The sequence below is a fragment of the Pelophylax lessonae genome (genome assembly GCF_965119305.1).
Source record: "Pelophylax lessonae genome assembly, chromosome: 5".
Taxonomy (NCBI): Eukaryota; Metazoa; Chordata; class Amphibia; order Anura; family Ranidae; genus Pelophylax; species Pelophylax lessonae.
Window position 1 is genome coordinate 337,919,930 of NC_138772.1, and position 6,618 is coordinate 337,926,547.

At 35.7% G+C, this 6,618-nt stretch overlaps 2 long non-coding RNA genes across 2 annotated transcripts; both read right to left on the minus strand.

The window, feature by feature from the left end:
* Positions 1–2,866, minus strand: LOC309556864. Its single transcript, XR_014225352.1, has 3 exons — positions 2,602–2,866; positions 1,730–1,803; positions 1–297 (listed from the first exon to the last, which is right to left on the minus strand). It is a non-coding gene; the product is annotated as an uncharacterized lncRNA (long non-coding RNA).
* Positions 2,867–4,807: 1,941 nt separating this feature from the next.
* On the minus strand, positions 4,808–6,615 carry LOC309557276. The gene is made up of 5 exons (XR_014225381.1): positions 6,476–6,615; positions 6,274–6,392; positions 6,030–6,155; positions 5,415–5,480; positions 4,808–4,924 (listed from the first exon to the last, which is right to left on the minus strand). It is a non-coding gene; the product is annotated as an uncharacterized lncRNA (long non-coding RNA).
* Positions 6,616–6,618: the final 3 nt, after the last annotated feature.

Consider the following 6,618-nt stretch of genomic DNA (forward strand, 5'->3'; position numbering starts at 1 on the left):
ATAGAAGCAACATCAATTGGGCAATTGAAAATTAAAATTTTAATAAATTATTAACAAATTAACAAATATAAAAAAGTCATTGAACTAGCGAACGCTGTAACAATAAAAATAACTGTAACATTATATAATATATTTAAACTATTTACTGCAAAACGTATATTTTAACAACTGACGCACAAATTAAATTTTCTTCTGACAACCATAACACACAAATGGAGAACTTTCTGGATTTCTTGGCCTTTGTGAACTCTCGATGCAAGCAAGGTGAAACCAATATGTACATATGTCACATGCAACCTGAAAAAGAAAAATATATTAAATGTTTGCGGTTGTATTATAAAGAAAAGTATGTGGCATTTTTTTTTTTCATTTATACTTACCTAGGTGGATGCAGTAATCGGTCTGTTGCTGCATCTGTCCCCCGACACCTCTATCACTGAGAATTCAGCGATCGAACACTGCCAATCACTTGGCTGTCACAGCTTCCCGAGTAGAGAGCTGCTGACTGTCAGTCACCACTCTCTGATCTGCTCTACTCTGCTCTCTCCTCACTCATTGGAGCGCTGGGCTGTGGAGGGGCGTGGAAGGGCCAGCTCTGGCTCTCTTAGAGGCTGCTGGGAGGCTGAGACATATGCAGATTTTCGTGATGATGTAGTGCCTGGACTGACTTCTGTGATGTCAGCAGAGAGTGGACTTCATCCCACTCTCTGCTGAAAATGGGTCACAGAAGTGCAAAACGAGCTGTACTCCTGTGATTCATAGAAGAAGTACAGCCAAACAAGCTTGCAAACTCCTTTAAGGGAGTTTGTAATTTAACCATTGGTTAAACTACCATTGGTAAAGCTTACCAATCAAATGTTAATAGAGCCCTATATTTCTTTAATTCGTTCTTAATGTAAAATAGTCAATGCATACGTTGATGTGTCTTATTTATCAAATTTTCTTTTTTAAGACATCTACATAAAACATAGTTATTATATTTATCTGTTAACATTCTTTTCAGATTCAATGATATAGCAGTCACTAATGCTACATCATTCTACCAGCTCAAAAATATGCCAACTTTTAGATGCTTTTACAGTAATGTAGAGCATTAAGTTGACCTTTATTATAGAAAAGAACCATTGGGGAAGGTCAACATGACATGTTAAGTAACCACTTGTGCTAGTGGACTTCTGCCACTCTACTTTTTACAGTGCACTTTACTAGATATGGTACATACAGTGTCCATTTAAACTAGGGATCGACTGATTATCGGCAAAGCCGATATATCGGCGGCCGATATTCACATTTTTGAAATATCAGTATCGGCCACAAATGTGGCTGATATTACCGATATTTCGGAAAGTGCCAGATTTTAAAAAAATTACAGCATTCAAAACAGCCAAACTTGGTGTTTTGAATGCTGTTAAGTGCAGAGGAGGGATTAGGGGTCTTTTAGACCCCAGATCCCTCCATAAGTGTACCTGTCACTGCCTATTACTCATGTATATTTACATTCCTTTGTGGCAGCAATAAAAGTAATAAAAAGAAAAAAAAAATGAAAAGGACAGTGTAAATTATTTTTTGAAATGTGCAGAATATCGGCCCATTGGCTGATACCGATATTTTATGACCAAAATATCGGTATCAGCCCTGAAAAAACAATATTGGTTGATCCGTAATTTACAGTAAACCTTTTGTAATGAGTAATTTATTTAAATAGATATCTTGAAATTCTAAATATTACCCATTGTTTATCTGCTTTGTTTTGGTTATCAGAATTTTCCATTGTGCAGATTCTGCACATACTGTCCAGATTTTCTGTTTAAAATATAAATAAACAATTTGTATTACATTTACATTCATTTTAATGTAAAAGACTTAACTTTAAGAATTTCCAAATTCAACAACAATATTTTTTTTTTGTTTGTTTTTTTGGTTGGGATAGACATTTACTTTATAGATAAGTGATATATTGTTAAACAAATGATCCATTTTCACTTTTTTAGTTGTAGGCAGAAAATCAAATAAAGTTTAAAAAAAACACGGATGACTACTGATAGAATTTTCTCTGGCAGTGTTACATTGTGTTTTTTATAGTAAACTTCCCCCCCCCCCCCCCACACAGCCTTAGTGGGTCACATAGGCTTAATATATAATTGTTGTTGAATGTGAAATTTTTCTATCATGCAGGAGTAACGATTAACAAATTAAAGCAGTACATAAGTTTAAGGAATTTTACCATTTCCCTTAACCTAATTACTAACTTTGAACTGGTTTGAACTGGTTTGAACCGGTTTCAACTGGTTTCAACTGGTTTGAACTGGTTTCAACTGGTTTCAACTGGTTTCAACTGGTTTCAACTGGAATACCTGACTCATTTAACACTCTTTCTGCTATCTCCATGCGGTAATCATTTATTGCTTCCGTGCTATTCTCAAAATAGATTATCTCCTCTCTCAAAACATATTCTGCAAACTTAAAAAGTTAGAAACATGTTTAATTTTGTGGTTGAAAGTGCATGCTGATCTTTGTAATACATAAAGTGTTCAATAGATAAAATGTTACAAAAGCTAAAGACTTTCTAACGTGTAATTTAGTTTACATTTGTCTCTTTACCTTGCAAACAAACACCCCACAGGACACGCCATCTTTTTGATTGGGATGACTCAATGCCTGACACTGTATCCGAGACACATTTTCTCCTCCTAAGGAACATTCTCTAAGAAAAAAAACTCATAATGGTTTCACTAAATAAGTTAAGCAAAAAACAAAACAAACAAAGAAACGTTGGACTTTTCAGAGTTTGTTTAATTTAAAAGCAATGTAATACACTCCAAAATTAAATTGATCTTTGTTATTATTACTGTTTTTTAGAGCTTTTTTATGACCCTAAGGCTCCATGTACACGGGACGTTGTTAAAAGTCCCTTTGAATGCTGGAATTTTTAGGAAGTTTGAAACGTCCGTTCGGTCGCGTTTGTACCCGCGTTTAGAACCGTTCCTAGGCGTCAAAAACATTATTCCCCTTTAAAATGGAAAAACGCGAACGCTAAACGTGGGTCATCGCGTTCAGACGCGTTTGTGCGTTTGAAACGCTGGGAAACACATGTTCGAACGCAAATAATTGCGTTCTAAAAAAAAGTCCCTGAACACAACTGCCTGCAAATGACTGTAAACGACCTGGTGTACATGGACAGATAAGATAAAATGTAGATGGGTTCAGGGGCTTCTGAAAAAAACGCCCAACTGCTCCTAAACGGCCATTTCCAGCGTCCCGTGTACATGGAGCCTAAAAGAGAAGTCCAGGCAAAGCCTAACCAACGCTAAACCTGCTCTCTGCTACATTCTAAACCTAATCTATCTAACCCTGTAAAGCAAAAATATTTATACTTACCCATTCTGCAGCCGATCCGGTTCAGTCCCAGCATCAGCTGTCAGCGGCAGCTTCAACATAGAGGTGAGTGTAGGAGAGGCATCCGTCAACAGAAGCCCTTAGTAACTCTATGGGTAATGTCACTTCCCATTCATTTCACAGCCGTTGTCTGTCCTTTCCTGCACAGACCTTCCGCTGCTGGGGACTGGACTGGATCGGCTGCAGAATAGGTAAGTGCAGCAATTTTTGCTTTACAATGTTAGATACAAGGCCAGCCCTACCATGGTTCCCACTGGGTCCATTGGACCCAGGCGGCACTTTGAGAGGGGCAGAAAATTGACGCCCAAGATTTTTTTCCCAGAAGTTTTGTGTATCGGACGGCATTTCCACATCATATACTGCTGCCCGTAGTGCAAACTGATGAGTATGAGGAGGTGGATCGTCTCCTACACTGAACGTTCCTCACATTATTGTGTTGTGTGCAATGACGTCCGACATTCAGACAAGCAACATACTGGAGTAGGTGGTTTGGAATTGAACATAATGTTATGTCATATCATTTTGCATTTAGACAAGGAGATGTTGCATGTAAACCTGATTTCCTGATAATTCAATTTTAGTTTTATTTATCATGATATAAAATAATGGATGTGGGGTCTTTTGGTGGGCGTGATTTTTTTTTGGGGGGGGCAGCATTTACTTTTTGGACCCATGTAGCACAATGTCTTGGGCCAGCCCTGGTTAGATATATTAGGTTTAGAATGCGGCACAGAGAAAGTTAGGGTTAGTTAGGTTTTGCCTGGACTGCTATTTGAAGAAGTCTTAGCAAAGTCTTCTCACAAAGAAAAAATTTGGGTTCTATTTTAAAAATACCAATGTATCTCGAGCTCATATAAAATAAGATGTGAATTACAGAACAATCATCCTAATTATTGCATTCCATTATTAAATTAGAATCAAGGCCTCAATTTAATTCATCAGATTTTCTAAAAACTCACAATCTGTTTCCAAATGATGTATTTGAAAAAATTCTCATATACTTTAACAGTGCCATCTATAAAGCATTATAAATATATTTTTTTCAAATTAGTCCACATACTGTACATTATGAAAATGTTAAATACATTAATGGACCATATATTACCGAGGTCCCTTTTACCTAGTGCCAAAAAACTCAAATATGTGGTTTCATAGCTTATGTATAGACCCCAATGTACTTTTAAAAAAATATCTTCTACAAAACTAATTCACTATAAATGTAATATATGCAGCTAGTTTTTGGGGTTTTATTACATTAAAAAGTTAGTTGTAAACAATGATGGATTGCATATCAAAAATACATCCATTCAATAATAACATATATTTATTACAGTGCTTTAAATTAATCAAAACTAAAAAAAAAAAAAAAAAAAAAAAAAAAAAGCCTTCTATAAATCAAAACCTGTTTTCAATATCTTACATTTTAAAAGTAATCCTACCTAGTTACATTTTGGCATTTTATGATGTCTTCTGTATTTTCACCCAATGGATTCAAGTATATGGCTTTTTTAGCTAATGGGTAAATAGCCTAGTTAAAAAAAAAAAAAAAGAAACATTTAAAATTACATTATGTAGATTTTTCCAAAATGATTGGCATACTTTCCAATTTCTTGGTCTTTAGTGTGTTTAACAACATGAAAGTTAAAGCAAGAAAAAAGAGAAAAGGATAGGGAATAAAATTACCATTTAACTAAATGTATTAGTATTGCAATGTTGTAGATCATTGTGAGAAATAGCAACAGTAAATAAATACATGAATCATGCCTCAATGGGTATACTGAAACCTCCCAGTCTATATTTCTCTTCTATTGTATTTGATACTACTGCTTGCACAGTAGTAGAGTGAGTAGTAGAGATATGTTTGAGGTGTGATCAATTTAAAAGCCATTTAAAACGAAATAATATTTAAAAAAATATGCAATTGTATTCCAAGAAACAAGCAGAAGATTGGAAAAATGTCAAGCCTTGGATGTTACATATATAAATACCTTTATTTAAAAATGCACTCAATTTCTTACCAATAATGTCCAATGGTGCGACTCATGGACAGCCCCAATCAATATGTCAAAATTTGAAACGATTATCTGCAAAGTTAATACATATACAAAATAAGTTAAAGGAGTTGTAAAGGCAGAAGTTTTTTTATCCTAATGCATTCAATGCATTATGATAACAATCCTTATGGGTGTAACAGCCTCCCCAGCCCCCCCCCCCCCTAATACTTACCTGAACCCGATCTCTGTCCAGTGATGTCCACAAGTCCCTCGGCCATCCGGGACTCTCCCTCCTGACTGGCTGAGACACAGCCGCAGTGCCATTGGCCAATCTGGAGAGAGAGAGGGGGTGGGGCCGAACGGCAGCTCCGTGTCTAAATGGACAGACTGAGCTGCAACTCTGCACCCATAACAAGTTGATTGCTGTGGGGCCACTTGACAAGAGGGAGGGGCCAAGAGCTTCAAAGAGGGAACCGAGAAGAGGAGGATCCAGGCTGCTCTGTGCAAAACCAACTGCACAGAGGAGGTAAGTATAACATGTTTGTTATTTAAAAAAAATCAAAACAAAAAAAAAAGACTTTACAATCACATACAGTATTTGTAAAATTTAATGGAGAAAAATAGAAAATTGAAAATGACCTTTCTTAATGCTGGCGGTTGTCCTTGCCAAATGTTGCTTATTGCATACGTGTCAATCTGACATGCTTTTTTGGTTGACCTTTTATTAAAGGTTTCCACCAATAGACAGATGTAGGCATTAATGATCTGCAAAAACAATTTTATCATAGTAGAACTACAATCAAACAATGGCCAAAAAGAATGCGATAAAAACATGCTAGTGATAGTTAATTATCAATTAACCAAAAATTTTGAAATAACTCACTTAGCTTTCCAGCTCATTTCCTGGTTTAAGACACAGAATGTCATTGTCGAAAATTAAATATGGACCAATTTTTGACATTAGTATATGTCCTGTTATATTTTGCCAAATCTCCAGTGTAACTATAAAGGAAAGTAATGTTTTTTACTTTTTTTATTAAAGAACATATCAAAGCAATAGTATTGTAATTTTTGGTTAAGTATACCTTGAGCATGTGGACTGTGTGCTTTTTCTTGCACTTTAAAATCCTCCTTCTGAATTGCTTTATCTGCTAAACCTTCTTTAACGGTAGAATCACTGAGTCTTTCCGATTCTTCTAAACATTCTGATTCTCCAGGGGATTGTGCA